General features: G+C 33.2%; 1 protein-coding gene across 1 annotated transcript in view; it reads right to left on the bottom strand.

The window, feature by feature from the left end:
* Nucleotides 1-12,075, bottom strand: part of LOC137402059 (uncharacterized) — a 263,439-nt gene extending 251,364 nt beyond the window's left edge. Inside the window, exon 1 of the mRNA XM_068088534.1 lies at nucleotides 12,014-12,075. The gene's annotated coding sequence lies outside the window, so the exon portion shown is untranslated. The remainder of the gene's footprint in view (nucleotides 1-12,013) is intronic.
* Between the last annotated feature and the right edge of the window lie 4,310 nt (nucleotides 12,076-16,385).

Here is a 16,385-nt window from a genome sequence, read left to right as displayed (position 1 = left end):
ATAAACACATTCAGCAAGCTAACAGAATATCAAGCAACAAGGTATCTATGGACAGAATACTGACTTGCAGAGACTAACTGTAAGAAACTGCACCAGCCAGTATACTTAGCTCATGCCACAGAATGCGGCAAAACATTCGTTCTCGTTTGGACCATCAACTATGTACACAAAATCATAATCAGTGTCCCATGAGCATCTTATTACATATGCATCCTCGATAGCTCCTCTGCAGCTCCAGTTAGTTTCCTCAGAATATCTCGAATATACAAGTATACGAGAAATGACTCCAATCTCCTGAGGCATTTCTGAATCTGTCCAGAAAGAGAATTGCCCTCCACAACTTCTGAAAGGTGGGCAAGTGCTTAAAAAACGGTTTTCTACAAGTATGAGTTCTAATTATTGTTGCCAAGTAGTATGTTTTTTGACAGCTAACTGCAACTGAAAGAGAGACCATTTTCAGCTCATAACATCTTTTTTAATCTTCAAATAGTGAAGAATCGGTAGAAAAACGGTTAGACTACGTTTAATCAAAGCTCCTAGGCCATCTTCTGAACACACATAACACTGAAATGGCAGATCACTTGTAGCTATTAAGACAGTACAACTGTAATTAACTATGTAGTCCGGTTACATAGGTGTGTAAATTCTAAAGAATGGCCAGAAGCTTTGTTCGATGGAGAAAAAGGCACCTATGTAATCTGTAAACATGGGTTTCATAAAACCAGATACAAATAAAGGTACAAAACCTTTTCACATCTATCAGCAAAAAGAGTTTTGTAAGGTAAATTTAATTGCCTACTTCAGCATTTTCTATGTAAAATTGTTAAAAAAAACATCTCATGATTGACACATCATCTTGCCTAACCATATAATGATTTGCAGCATTAATAACCAAAAACAATTAATTTTATTTCATGTAAAAAGTGACTTGATCACACTAAAATTCATTATCATTTGGAATCTTAAACGAAGCAGCCTTTCTTATCTTCTACCAGTAGAATGCTCCATGAAATCATGTGAAACCAAAACAAGGTTAAGAAATTTTAGTTATTATAGAATAATGATAAGCTTTTACATTTGCATGAATGCTGTAGAATAATCGGATTCGTGTTTATAAACATTATGTTTTCATTATGCTGTATTCTAAAAATATTATATGTTGACTACGCTATGTTCCAAGACATTCAGTTGGTACTAAGTTTCAAATGTCTAAATGACTTACCCGCTGCTCCTACAAAGCGAAACCATTCTAAGCCCTCATGGAAATCACACGCGTATCCAATCTCAGACTCTGGATCAAGTCGTGGTCTTATATCACCTCCATGGTGCTCCATCCTCCAGTATTCAGATAGATTTTGAGCAGTGCGGCACTCTACAGGAATGGTAGCTGTGTATGGAGTAGTGTCAGGTTCAACAGAAACACCCATTTTTGAGAGAGTTTCTGTGGTAGTTGGCCAACTAGTGTCTTCACCAAAATCTGATGTGGTGGTGGAAGGTTTGAGAACTGCATCAACATTGCTAGCAGTGTCAGCATTTTCTGCAAAATTTGAGAGTCATTACTTATTTTAAGGTTAATAAGAAACATAGGTACACATGTTTTGAATATTTTTGTGTGTCACCCTTCATATCTTTGCAAAAAATGGAAATAACAAACACACTTGGTTAGTAAAACAGAAAATATTATTTAGCATGCATCTGATAAGCTGCGGGGAACACCTCAACAGCTCAATTCTGGTGAGTCTTGACCCATTCCAATCTTTTTATTTTTTGCACAGTCATCATCAGCAGTTTTTCTGAGACTGTTTCTGTAGAGGTCACTTTCACTCCATATTTTTGCTACGGTATTTTTGCTTACTCTGACTTCTGGAGTGCTTTCTTATTTGACAGCTAATTCTAAAATATTCATGATAGTGTGATTTTCCTAATACACCGAGCATTTTATCTTGTTGATTTTTGACTTGCGTTTTCTTTTAGATTTTTGTCATTAGAACCTTTTCTCTTTCCAGTGATTTTATAAACAGTAGTTTTTAGAATCAACAATTTTTTGGGAATTCCCACTATTTGTATGGTCTTATCAATGTATAAATGTAGCGCAGTGCACAAAGTGATGCCCTTGAGAATAACACTTAGATCTACCGAGGTCAAGCTAAGGTCATTACAACTTTTTATGACATAACTATATTAGCATCACATTTCATCCAAAAACAAAGCATTTTTACTATTTTCTTGTGTACGAAATTTATTCAGTCAAGCAATGTCAAATATCTGTATTATACTTGAGGAACAAAAATTGCTAAATAGAGATATTTGAACAAACGACGTAATCAAGATTTATACAATGGTGTTTCCTATTGAATATGATAGATATGGGTTTATATCTCGACCAACCTGATAAATGTTTTCCCATGAAGGTAAAACCGCCAACAACAATTGTGGTAAACAAACAGACGAGGATGATAGTAACTGCTATGCATTTTTTCTTTTCTATTACAATATCTACAAAACCAAAATGGTTTATAACTTGAGACAATGTTAGCGGAATGACAAGTGCGAGTCAAAATATTTTTTTTCCAATTCACTTTTGGATACCCTTTTTTTTAGATTTAAGTGCATAGAAGCAAATTAGCACTTTTATTTATTGTGGTGTATTCTCCTGGAGAAGAAACCTTCTATTGAATACGGTTTTCTGAACACAAACTTTGTGAATATGCATTTTAGTAAGGCACTACTTAGATGATTTGCTCACTACAAATCAAAAAAGCCAACAGCTATGTCAACTTACTACAAGATATTTGACACAAATTGCCTAAGCAGTTATTTGTTACAAGTAAATTTTTTTAATTTTAGTTCTGATGAAATAGGTATGCCAAAACTGTTTTAGGCTATTTAGGGAACTGTTCAGTACTAGACATTGAAAAACAAGTTAGTGAGATGTATATCTATTCACAATAGTAACTAAAAATTAAAAGTAAAAAGTGTACACACCAGTTTTGGTGAGCTATCAGCCAATAAGATATCCAAGTCATTTATGAACATTAGTGTGAGCCAATATTCATCGTTTGCAAACTGTTTATTTAGCCACCATTTTGTCTTGTTGGACAGTATATTTTTGATAGTATAAAAGTCAGTAATGTCGAACTGCGACTAAATGAATTTAATGCAATTTTGATCTGAACGTATTACGTAGCCAATTTTTCTTATTTCAATATTTGTGTCAAGAAGTCTATTGTGAACTATCGAATGAAGTGAGATGTATACTTTGTGAATAAGGTTTCTGTTGAGCACCTCCTGAAGCTGTTGAAGAGATAGGGTCTGAATTTGGTGTATCATTGGGTTTCAGATAGTCATTGCAGCTTTGCTGGGCAAGAGCTGATGAGAACATCTACAATGCATATAACTCACGTTGAGAATGTGTAATTGATATAGCAAACACGCTCTGTGAAAGTGTTGATAGTTTTAATGTTTTGATTTCACTAACAACTATAACAGGTTTACATTCTATATTTGTTGCAAGAGGGTAAAAACAGAGCTGCTATACTCATGGGACTAAATTCAATCTACCTTAAAAGAGTAAGCTAACTTATTATACAGTTTAACGTATTATTGCAGTGTGAAATTAGCATATTCAAATCCAGAAAAAAGCATGAATAAACGGAATCGACTAATATATGCGCAAAAATAAATACATATTTTATATTAATGAGGTATTACATTAAATATGTTTTTGAGAGCAAGTTGCACACTGTAGAATATATTAAATTCAAATATATAATTAAAGAAAAACAAATAGCATGTCTTACGCTATTATTTCAGGTATTGCTAAGTAGTAATGAGATTTGATATGCAAGCTTTATTGCACACCTCAACTCTATACAATAGTCAACGAACTATTGTTGAGTGCTTACGATTACTATCACAGCTACAAAAAGAATATGTGTATTATTACATACAGAAGTTAGAGAAGCTTTAGTTACATGTATAACAATATCCGGTACTGAAGTCTTAGTCAGTATGATTAGAGTTGTCAACTCAGTGTTAGTAGTGGAAACAATTGTAGTTTTGTTTGAGCCTGTAAAAATTCAAAAAAGATTTTATTTAACTCTTCAACAATCACAAGTTTATAGCAATAAAAGTATTTTATCTACAATCTGTAATTTGGAGAAGCAATTGCATGCAGACGAATCCTCCCAATGTGACTATTTTCATTAATATTCTTATTTTTACTGAGTTTCATTGTGCTTAAATTTACCATAACCTTACCCCTAGTTTCATTCCCAATTCACAACTTTATGATTGTCTGATTTTAACATAACCATAGAATTTTACTGAATAACTGTCAGTCTATAATGGCCTGCACGAATCCACATATGGCAGGGTATAGAATACAATTTTAAAGTTGCCACCCTTTTGACCTTTTGTTGAATGTACTTAATTAAACTGTCATGGTAACTAGATAGATTGTTGAATAGAAAATGATTCAAGTTGGTTCATTGGATGTTTGGTTTTCAAATGCTTCTTAGGAGCAAAGCCCTCCCAGTGTGTACTCTAAGAAAAGCTGTTAACGTTATCTTAACCAAATTATTGTAGCAGTGTATGATTCTCTCATTGAGTGAGAAATTTCTATCTTACTGCATCAAAAATATAGCATCTTACATCTATTCGGTATTTCACTATAAGACATGTAACGCTTCTACTAAAAAGGTCACAGTGATAAAGGCAGCCAGCAATTTGTCCTACCGCGCTACTTCTACTGTATACTGATAATAGAAGGCACTGGTAAGCCAGAGTAGCAACTGCATTTTATTGGTTCTGACAAGGTAGATTTATGAGCTTTACTAAGTAAGCCTGTGTGATGATAGCTTATGCTGTTTTCAAGTCTGTCCCATTACTATTAGCATGACCACAGAATTCTTAAACTTATGGTTGTTACATATTTACCTCTAGAGAACTGTGGGACCAATGGAGCTGGCTCTGGGAACTTGTGAATCCCTCATTGGTAAAGCTGTGGTTTGCCTGTCTGCAGGAACAACAAAATAATATTAAAAATTTAAATCAGTTTTAAAAGGTTATGCAGCACTGCTACGCAGATCTATGGTCTACAGATCTCTATTAATAGATCTATGTAGATCTACTCAGCAAGTCTTTGATAATCTGGCCAATGCAACATTTACAACATGGAGTAATGTCATGCATGCATATTAATTGTATCATTAGGTTAGTGTTGAGCAATATTGCAAGATTATGGTGTCACACATAAGTTGATATGAGATTCTGCAAAACTACCCTTGTGGTGTTGTGCATGAGTGGTGACAGCTTCAATCAAGTTCATGGCTTATAAAACTACAAAATCTAGCTTTACTTAATAGTATTAAACATCTGCGACAAATATATAGCCTATATATACATGACTTTGTTATATATTACCATGACATATATGACTTCGGAAAGAGAGTAAGGCTTGACACATATAATAGAAGATTATTATTTTGATGTGATGATGACTTATATATGATGAGAAGTGGCTTTGATGTAAGATTATCAACTTTTTAAACCAAAGATTCAGAGGTGAAAAAATCAAATTTTTTCATTCTGTAGCAACAATGTAAATGTCAAGCTGTGTCATGCCTTAAAAGTGGTGATAGAGTCAAACTCATGTTTATTATGACAATGACAATAGTGACAAGTCACTCTTTTACCTCTGCTTCAAGCAAAGTATAAAGAGGGATGAACAAATATGTAAGAAAGTAGAGCCTGATGATTATTTATCTTATAAAAAATGCATTATTTGGTTTAGGATCAGTTATAGAGTAATAAAAACTGTTGAACTGCAAAACTGTTTTACTTTTCAATACCATTTGATTAATTTGAGCCATTTTAATGATGACCGTCTCTAAAAATATTACAAAGAACAAGAAACTGTTGAGTGTACTGACAAATATATTACTTTTCACATTATAACCTCTTTTGGCTGGAAATGTGTTTTTACGTTGACTATTTTACCAGATCTGCTACTACTGCTTAGCATTCTAATCTGACAGCTAACTACACATTCTCACTTAGTACAGTGCATTTGTCTAGACCAGCAATTTTTTTTATTTTGTTAGAAAAATACAGAATAAGGATATGTAGCGATGGATGCATCGGCAGAGTAGGAACAAACACAATGGATTGCTGTAAATCACATTATAGTTAGACACTAAATAACATTTCACAAATTTAGTGGTCAAAAAAGCCAAGATTTTACTAAAAACAGACTGTTTCTTCATTATTTTTTTGTCAGCGGCATCTTTAACTTTTAGTTACATGATATTTTATTTAAGCTTAGCTTTGTACATTTTGGCTATAAGTATGTATGTGCATATGACTGTATCATTCTGCATCAAAGTTCAATAATCAAACTATGTAGGAAGTCGTTTAAAGGTTCACACATTGCTTCTACCCTAGATATAAAAAAAACAGATTCTAAGACAATCTCGAAAAGATTTTGTGGAAAATTCCATAAATTCACATATACTGCCATATATACAGATATATTCTTATAACGGTATACGTTTATAAGTGCCCGTTATTTAGTCTGTGTTATCAAAAAGGTATACTAGACAGGTTTTACTAAACGATGCAGAAACAGAACTGTTGTCAGCAGAACATGACAAATGACCAGTTTTTCTGTGAAAATATGTTTTGTAGATAGTTAATTTTCCATTAATAGCATACGAGTGCTTATGTGACTTATATCAGCCACACCCAAAATAACATTTGCTTTAAGCTTAGAAATAAGACTATTAGGTATTTTTATAAGCAAGCAGTACTAGACAAATCTGATTAAAAATTTGGTTTTGCATAGATAACACCAGAAACATTATGTTTGATTATTTTATCAAGATCTGGTTTAGATTACTGAAAATGGTTTAGTTAAGGAATTGTCTAATCGTGTAATCAAGATTGTGTCGTGGCAGCATTGCTAACAGTTAAGATTAAACCTAATGAAGCCACCAATGAAAGAGGTTTTAAGACAACATTAACTTTTAAAAGAGAAGAGTAGTCACTAACAAGACTATCATAGCAGCTTTAAAAAATGCCTAATTTATTGTATATAAAGCATACTATTTTGTTGACATATTAAACAAATAGGTATATGAAATGTTTTTAAACTATTTTAAGATGGTCTCTTATCTGCAATTTTTTTGTAAATTGATTTTTTTTAAATCCTCAGACAAATTACAATTGAAGTATTAGTTTTACTAATGATTGTTGCTCAAACAAAATTATATTTTTCTTTTCTTCATTTGTACTATTGTGAAATCAACTACAATCAAAGTACAACTGAAGTAAGCTGATATTTTTTTTATACAGCTGTCAGGTAGTTTTTTTCAAATTTTGTAATCAGCAATCATTATTTCATTTTTTAGCTTTTGGCAGCATTATTAAAATAAAACACTTAAATTAAATTATCTAAGTGCATGATATTAAGCTATATATCCCTTTGTTAAGTACTTCAGTTTAAACAAACCATCTGCTAAATTATATGTAAAGAAGTAAAAAACAAAAAAACAATGAGTTTTGAATTCAAACAACTGGTATAAAAACATGGTGTAACATGCCAAAAGTACCTGAAACACAGCAAAAGAATTTAGGCAGAAGTACAACTTAAGACAAGGTAATTTACAAAAAAATAAATTGGTTCTAGCACCCCCAATTTTATCACTATGTAAATTATGTTGTTTAAATGAATTTTCATTGTGTTAGAAATCCTGGTACAGATAAGTAGAGGTTTGATTGTACGTGCTAATTTTATGTCTGCTGTGTTCTTTCATTATCTTTCCATAGCATTAGGGATATTGATTATGTTAATTACATGTTGTAGTGCTTTTGTCATTTAAATGAGCTTGTTTTTCTGCATTAATACATCTTGTAACCTAGAAAAAGCCTATATAGAATTTGGTATCAGGAATGTTTACATACTGCTGATGTTACAGATTACACTTTTTACCAATCTATAAACCAGTAAGATAGAACGACAGTTATGTTACCGTGTTTGAAGTAGAGCAGTTTGTTTGGTATCATCATTACAGCCCACCAATTTAATTGGTTATATTTATTGAAACTTTGCTCGATTTTTATGAGTTTTTTTGGCATTTACTAACTTTATGACTTTGTATCTTTAAAAATTAGTGAATAACACCTCTAAAAACTACTTTTTGTAAAAGATAGTAAAAATCAATTAATGAAAATAATTTTAAATTATGCATAACTACAGGAAAGCCATTAAAAATTTCTCTTGACTTACATGGTGCAGAGTGATGTTTTTGAAGGGTTTTTTGAAAGAATTAAACTATAATGAACAATATTATTGTCTATCAATTCATCGTCTATTCTTTGGTCTATTATGTGTGTATTTATTTACGCCCTCCTAAGAAGTAATTCATAAGCTTGGCACTCAAAACTGTTGAACACAAACTAGATTTTGCGGCATTAATATTGACACTTACAACACCAAAATATGGAAGAGACAGAAATGGTGGGGAAATTGATGGAAGGCAGCATTTTTGTTAATCTACTCTTTTAGACTTTTATTCAAATATTTATTTTTTATTCAGAGGCTTCCATCAATTTTATTAGTGCTGGAAGCTCTTTTTAGATGGCTTCACTAGTTCTCAAAACCGCCTTAAACTTCGTTTTTTCACTTCAAGTTTTTATGTTTGTAAAACTTTTCATCAACAGCAAAAGGATGTTCTTTTTTACTTGCCAAAATAAAGAAAAGTAAAAAATGAAAATCAGGAATTATTGAACTAATGTTGAGCCGATGTGTTTTAAAAGTTGGTAATCTAATAGTATTGTAGATGAGTAAACATTTTAATTTTTATATTCTCCATTCAAAAACGTGTTTTTGCCTTGCCAACTATTTATACAAATTGTAAGGTGTTGCTAAATAACCTTCAAACTATTCGCCAAACCACTTTATATAACTTCCTATATAGCCTTCAGTTTGCTGCCCAGATCATGTTGAAGAGCTTACAAAAGGCATACACAATTTCATTATATTTAGGTATGAGGAACTGCATGTAAATGCTATGGGCAAAGATTTACCACTCTGCCAGAACATGAAAGCATGCTTAGGCTGAGTTGTTCTTTCACTGGTGATTTATCTGCATCAAATGAAAGACAGTGCCAATACATCTGAGCAAAAGTAACAGGGCATGGACTAGGCAAAGTTAAAAATCAGTTCAGGTGCCTAAAATGTAACAGACATGCATCTGCCAACAGTCTCAGCACATAAAGATAAAATTATTTTATTACTAGCGTTGATAGCCTTTTCAAAAACCAGAACCCCGTCTTCTTGTTTGCTGGTCAGGTGTTCTAGATCACTACATTACAGCTTCTTCCTTGCTGTCACATTCATACTGTAGAAAAGGAAGTTCAGTTTGTCACAGCTTACAAGATTTCATAGTTATCTTATGAACAAGCTTTATCTTCCAACCCTCTTATAACACTATATAATATTCATCAACAAAAAACCATTATGAAAACATAAGAATAGTAACTTGATTAGCACTTTGTCTCACCTGTCCACCATTGTAACGCAGCCAGTACCTTTTCTGTATCTGCCTTTATTATTTGATTTATTGACCTTTATCTTTACTTTCTCTCTAAAACTGAAATATCATATAAAAACAATAACACTGACTAGTAAGTTTTTTGTCCTTTATCAGTTATAAAAAGTTACCATCATGCATGCATGACCTGTGACTATAGTTTTTTTAATCCAGCTAATCTATGAAAGACCTAGTGTTACTTTAAATGCTTAGACTGTTAACATACATGTACATTGAGAGCAGTTACGGAGTAGAGTGGTGGCTGCAATCATTATAGAGTAATGGCCCTACGTCTGTCTGTTCAATATTCTTACATTCTAGAAACAGGCTGAGTGGTGAGTGAGCCGTGCACATGGTTACCTAGTGGCCCAATTGAGGTTTCTTGCTTCCTTGTTTGGAGTCATCTACGTATCGCATCACGGTTTACTAGAATATGGCTCAATGGTTCATGCCAAAACACGATTGGCGAGGAATGCTTTATAATGATAAATGTGAATAACTGTAGGCTTTCTGGTTTAATTACCGTACGGTAGGAAGCTTATCACCAAGGATTATCCCTTTTATGCTGACAAAAAACATTTCGTATAAAATATTAGGTTGTTTACAGAATAACATTTTTTAGTCTACTACTATCATAAATACATCTGCTATAGCTGTTCAATTTTCAGGTTTTTTCTGAGTCATTGATGCAAGATTGTTTTCAAAACTTGATTAAACCAACTACAACACTATATTGTTAACAGATTAGATGTTGCTCTAGCACTGTTAAGTTATCTCTTGAATAATGCACCTGATTGGCTGAATAAATTTTATCCACATTTAACTGAGCTAAAGTTTTCAGGCTAACTAATAGTTTTTGTATGAATTTAAAGCAATCTTTTAGAGTCATACAGAAAGCAGAAACACAAATGCTATTGTAAAACGTGAGCTAAACAAATCCATTGGCTAGTTTTTGACCGTCACACATATAAAAAAACTTTGTATAATGCAGGTTTTCAGCCAATGACTATTTTTAAATTTATATTACCTGCACTGACAAAAATGGATCTTACATTTTTAAGCAGGCCAGCCCAGACTGTCAAAAATTTAGCCCTAGCTTACACTTGTTAAAAAATGATGCCTGATATTTATAAAATAAATTATACAAAAAATATACCTTTCAAAATATACAGTTTGGTGCAGGGTCCTTCATAGATGAGCATCAAACAGTCCACATTTCAGCAGAGATTTTTTGTGCTATTGGTTAAGCAAGACGGCAAGCATGATGTTTTAATATATACTAGAACACTAGCGGCGTATACTAGTATATATAAAAAGTATACTATATTTCATCCATGCATCGTGAGAGATCGTCATGTGCAATTTACTACAGGCAAAATTATTTAATGGAGCTGCAAGGTGATTGAATGATGTAGTGGTATTATATGTGCCTTTGAATTTGAGACCTTGTGTTTGAATCCTGTGAGAAGGAATCTATTTTTAATGCTTTTAGCTTAGCTTCAAATTGACGAGCGGGCGGACACTGCTCTTATTACAGTAAAGAGTTTAAAGATAGCACTTAAACTCCCTCTGAACAACTTCAAAGTCAATATTATTTTATGAAAAAGAGAGCTTTACGCCTAGAAATGATGTCAATTTAAATTATGCTGCTGTTTAGGACCAGGTTTATGATAAACAAATATCAACTAATTGAAACCTATGGATATTATGAATAAGACATAGTAAAACAACTTCTATGAGAGGCATGAAAAAAACTGCTGAGGAATTTCCAAGTAAGAGGCTGAAACAGAAAATGGTAAAATTTCATGTCTATCGCGAAGTGGCTCAAAGATTGCATTTATTTTCTCAGCAATTCTAATAGACAATGTCTCAGCTGCTTGTTACTAATTAATCGTGCTAGTTGTATGAACTACAAATGATGGACTTTTATGTAATATAACTGTATAAGTTATGTTTAGCTGCATGTAGCATGTATTCAATGGGTGCATGTCAAGGCTATACATTTATCGCACTCGCTGTGGATCTATGAGCACTAACTAAAAGCGCGATGTTGGATTTAATACGACCAACTTGCCCTCGCCAATAGCTATTATCTGAACCTTTGTATTCTAAAACAAGTGTGAGATCTAAATTCACACAAACAAATCTAGATCTAGATTTACTGTATTACACTTGTTGTATTTCTTTATGCACTGACAATCTACAAAGATCTTATAGACATGCACCTGCAGTGTGTTTTCAACTGGGAAATATGTAAATTTACTAAGAACTCAGTTGTTAAAACAAAACTATTATATCATGAAGGTTTTTATTATGCATAAATCAAACACCTACATTTTGGCTAAAGAGAGCAATAACCTATGAACTCTTGCTACTAAACTATAGCAAAGTGTATTTAGAAAGTCTTTGTGACATCATACCAATATGTTAGCAGCCTCCTGGTACTCCTCTGTTATTATTGAACACTTTTTCGTCTCTTCATGCGTAGTCTATGGCTTGTATTAACAATAACATGGAATATCTCATGCAGAAAAGAAGTGATGGTTCTTGAAATCTATTACGTTGTGGCAACGATGTGGAGTCACTCAAGTGTAATGATTAATGGTGAATTCAAGTTAGAAAGTTATTGTCCAATGAGTGATCAGTGAGCGTTATATGCTTGTAATGCATTTTCAACCATATTTTTTTGTTAGGTTTTGAAAGAAAATTGAAAGTCTTGAAGCACTTTAAATACTTTCCTGACATTAAAAAAATCTAAAGAGCTATAGTTGTAATACTATAATAATGCAATTATTTCTTCTACGATTAGCTTAAAGCAACACTTTACAGTGCTAAATAGGTGGGTTCTTTGAATAAAATAATGTTTCTTAGGCATGATGCATAGGCAATGTTTAAGATATTCAAGATGAACTAAACTTGATTTGACAGAATAACAACAGTAACTTCACTAGCTGCCCAATAATTGACAATAAGCGTCAATATATCAATAGAGCTTTAACATTTGAAACAAATTATAATCTGTCAAAGCAGAGAACTAGTGTGTTGCCTGTCATATCAGAAGAGGAGAAAAGAATACTAGCTGTATTACCTGTCATATCAAAGGAGGAGAGAAAAGTACTAGCTGTATTACCTGTCATATAAAAGGAAGACAGAAGAGTACTTGCTGTATTACCTGTAATATCAAATAATGAGAGGACGGTACTAGCTGTATTACCTGTCATATCAAAGGAGCAAAGAAAAGTTCTAGCTGTATTACCAGTCACATCAAAGGAGGAGAGAAGATTACTTGCTGTATTACCTGTCATGTCAGAGGAGAGAAGAGTACTAGCTGTATTACCTGTCATGTCAAAGGAAGATAGAAAAGTACTTGCTGTATTACCTGTCAAATCAAAGGAAGATAGAAAAGTACTAGCTGTAATACCTGTCATATCAAAGGCGGAGAGAAGATTACTTGCTGTATTACCTGTTATGTCAGAGGAGGAAAGAAGAGTACTAGCTGTATTACTTGTCATATCAAAGGAGGAGAGAAGAGTACTAGCTGTGTTACCTGTCATACCAGAGGAGGAGAGAAAAGTGTTAGCTGTTTCACCTGTAATATCAAAGAATGAGAGGACAGTACTAGCTGTATTACCTGTCATGTCAAAGGAGGAGAGAAGAGTACTAGCTGTAATACCTGTCATATCAAAGGAGGAGAGAAAAGTACTAGCTGTATTACCTGTCATATAAAAGGAAGAGAGAAGAGTACTTGCTGTATTACCTGTAATATCAAATAATGAGAGGACGGTACTAGCTGTATTACCTGTCATATCAAAGGAGCAAAGAAAAGTTCTAGCTGTATTACCAGTCACATCAAAGGAGGAGAGAAGATTACTTGCTGTATTACCTGTCATGTCAGAGGAGAGAAGAGTACTAGCTGTATTACCTGTCATATCAAAGGAAGATAGAAAAGTACTTGCTGTATTACCTGTCAAATCAAAGGAAGATAGAAAAGTACTAGCTGTAATACCTGTCATATCAAAGGCGGAGAGAAGAGTACTAGCTGTGTTACCTGTCATACCAGAGGAGGAGAGAAAATTGTTAGCTGTTTCACCTGTAATATCAAAGAATGAGAGGACAGTACTAGCTGTATTACCTGTCATGTCAAAGGAGGAGAGAAGAGTACTAGCTGTAATACCTGTCATATCAAAGAAAGAGAGAGAAAAGTACCAGTTTTACCTGTGATATCATAGGAACAGAAAAAAGAACTTGCTGTATTACCTGCCATATCAAAAAAGAGAGACGAAATTACTAGGCATAGTGCCTGTTGCAAGAAAAAGAACAAGATTGCTAGTTGTACTACAGTAATACTTCAACTTACGAGTGCTCCAACGTATGAGAAACTTGAGATACGAGCGAGCTTTTAAGCAAGTTCTAGCACTAACATACGAGCCACGTTTGAGATACGAGCAAGTGAGTCAGTTGTCAAGTATGCCGGAGGTGTTTTATGAGAACAGCATCATTCTGTATTTTTATCTGCTCAGGTTATACTTTTGTACCGTGTTTTTTGTGTGCAATTTTCAGTGCAGAGTTATGTGAATTAAAAGTACTGTGCATAAACCGAAAGTTTGCCAGTAAAATTAAAGATAATGCAAAGAAAAACCAAATGATAACAATTGATTTAAAACGGAAAATTATTGAAAAATATGCATAATGTGTATGCGTGATTGAGCTAGCTCAGCAATATGACCGAAATACATCCACAATAATCGAACAGAAGGATTATATTCAGGGTATGTAGTTCTCAAAAGGACTAACCATAGTTTCTAAACAGAGCAGCGATCTTCACGGCCGCTGATGGAGAGACTGCTCAGGCATTGGATAAAATATAAACAATTGGCCGGTAACAGAGTAACTGAAACGATGCTATGAGAAAAAGCTGGTGCTATCTATCAAAACTATAAAAAAGACATTCGGACAAGTTGGCTAGTGGTCGTGAATTAACCTTTTGTGACGACACCTGTGTTCGTCCTAATCGCAACATGTTGTAAGGGCGACAAAGGCAAATGTCCTTAGATAGGTTTATCTTAAAGCGGCCGGCTAGTCGTGAAAGCGAAACAAAGAAAAAATTAGCTAACCAGCGAGCAACTTTAAAACTATGAACGCCGCAGAAATTTTAATTATGTTAAGTTAAAAATGAAAGTTTGCTTTTAGGTTTGCTTCTAAGTTTGTCTTTTAAGACTGATTAAATTCAAATTTATCAAAGTCAACAGTTGTAATGAAGAATAACTTATATCTCCCTCTTTGGCAAATGCTATAGTGTTAGCTGCTATTGTAGGTATTTGCTTTTACATTTTAATTAATCACATTTCCTTGCATTGTTTTTGTTTGTTGCTTCTTGAAAGCATGTGGTAAGTTAGGTCAATAACCAAAACATTATTTCTGTTACAATATCTTGTTTTGAGTGTTCTATTTGCATTTTTAGAGTATGGAAACCAATCAATATATATTTAATTGTTCTATATATAAACAAATTGCACTAACATGCGAGTAAATTGACATACGAGCTCAGTCTCGGAACACATTAAGCTCGTAAGTCAAAGTATGACTGTATTTGCTTTAGCAATTCAAGAGAAAGTAAATTTTCCAAGTAATCAACTCTGAGAAAAATTATCATTCATTATTAAGGTTCAGATTGTCAGATTGTCTTTCCTTGTAAGCAGTGTACATTGTTTGATGTTGATCATTGCAGAGCATATCTATACTTCTATTTTGACAATTTCTGTATTGAGCTCACAAATAACTTTTAATATTGTCACAAGTAACATCAGAAACCACATACCATGTTTGCTTTACATTCTTCTCACTGGTTTGTTCATACCTTCAAATGTATTACAAGTTAGACTGTATATAACATATGTACTATTATTCGAGTTGCATAAAACATTTTGATCTATAGAAACCCATAAGTAAATAATATGAAACAACTTGTCATCTTATTACTTCTTCTAAATGATACCAATTCTAGATTTGCAGCTAAAGAGATGTGACTTTTGACCACATATGAGTGAAATTTCAATGTCCATCGACAATTTCAAATCTTTCTCATTGCTCTTTTCTGTTCAGATGCAGTCACGTGTCTCTTGTAGTCTAATGAGTATAACATCATTGGTGTGAGACGAAGTGAGGTGATATTTTTCCATTTATTTTTGATAATAAAGTTATTGAATAACTTATGATTTTATCAACTTGGTTGTAACGGAATCAGCCTTCATCTTTGGCTTAACTGCAATATGGTTCAGTTACACAGAGGTCCAAGAAAAGTTTAAATTTATGATGAAATCATATTGAATTTTGATTTAATAAATTTCATAAAGCTATTAGATTAAAATAGGGAAGTCTAATATGACTCTAGCTACTGTATGAGTGTTTACCATCTATGTGGCATGTCTAACCTTAGGTCATAACACTAACATAGAACAATTCAAGTTGCTGTTAAAGCTATCAACATATAACTTTACCAGCAATTGCTGTTGTAGGCAAATATTTCCTAAGATTAGTTTTGCTACTAACATAATGTTGAGCTTGCTCATTCATGTTCACACTGAACTTATAAGTACATAAGATCATATACCCTCTGTTACATGAGTGCCTTCATGTTCACACTGAACTTATTAGTACATAAGATCCTATACCGTCTGTTACATATGTGCATTCATGTTCACACTGAACTTATTAGTACATAAGATCCTATACCGTCTGTTACATACATGTTTGTGCATTCATGTTCACACTAAACTTATAAGTGCATAAGAT

Source organism: Watersipora subatra, chromosome 1, assembly GCF_963576615.1.
Source record: "Watersipora subatra chromosome 1, tzWatSuba1.1, whole genome shotgun sequence".
Taxonomy (NCBI): domain Eukaryota; kingdom Metazoa; phylum Bryozoa; class Gymnolaemata; order Cheilostomatida; family Watersiporidae; genus Watersipora; species Watersipora subatra.
The sequence above is the reverse complement of the archived record's forward strand: the minus strand, read 5'-3'. Positions and strand labels throughout refer to the sequence as shown.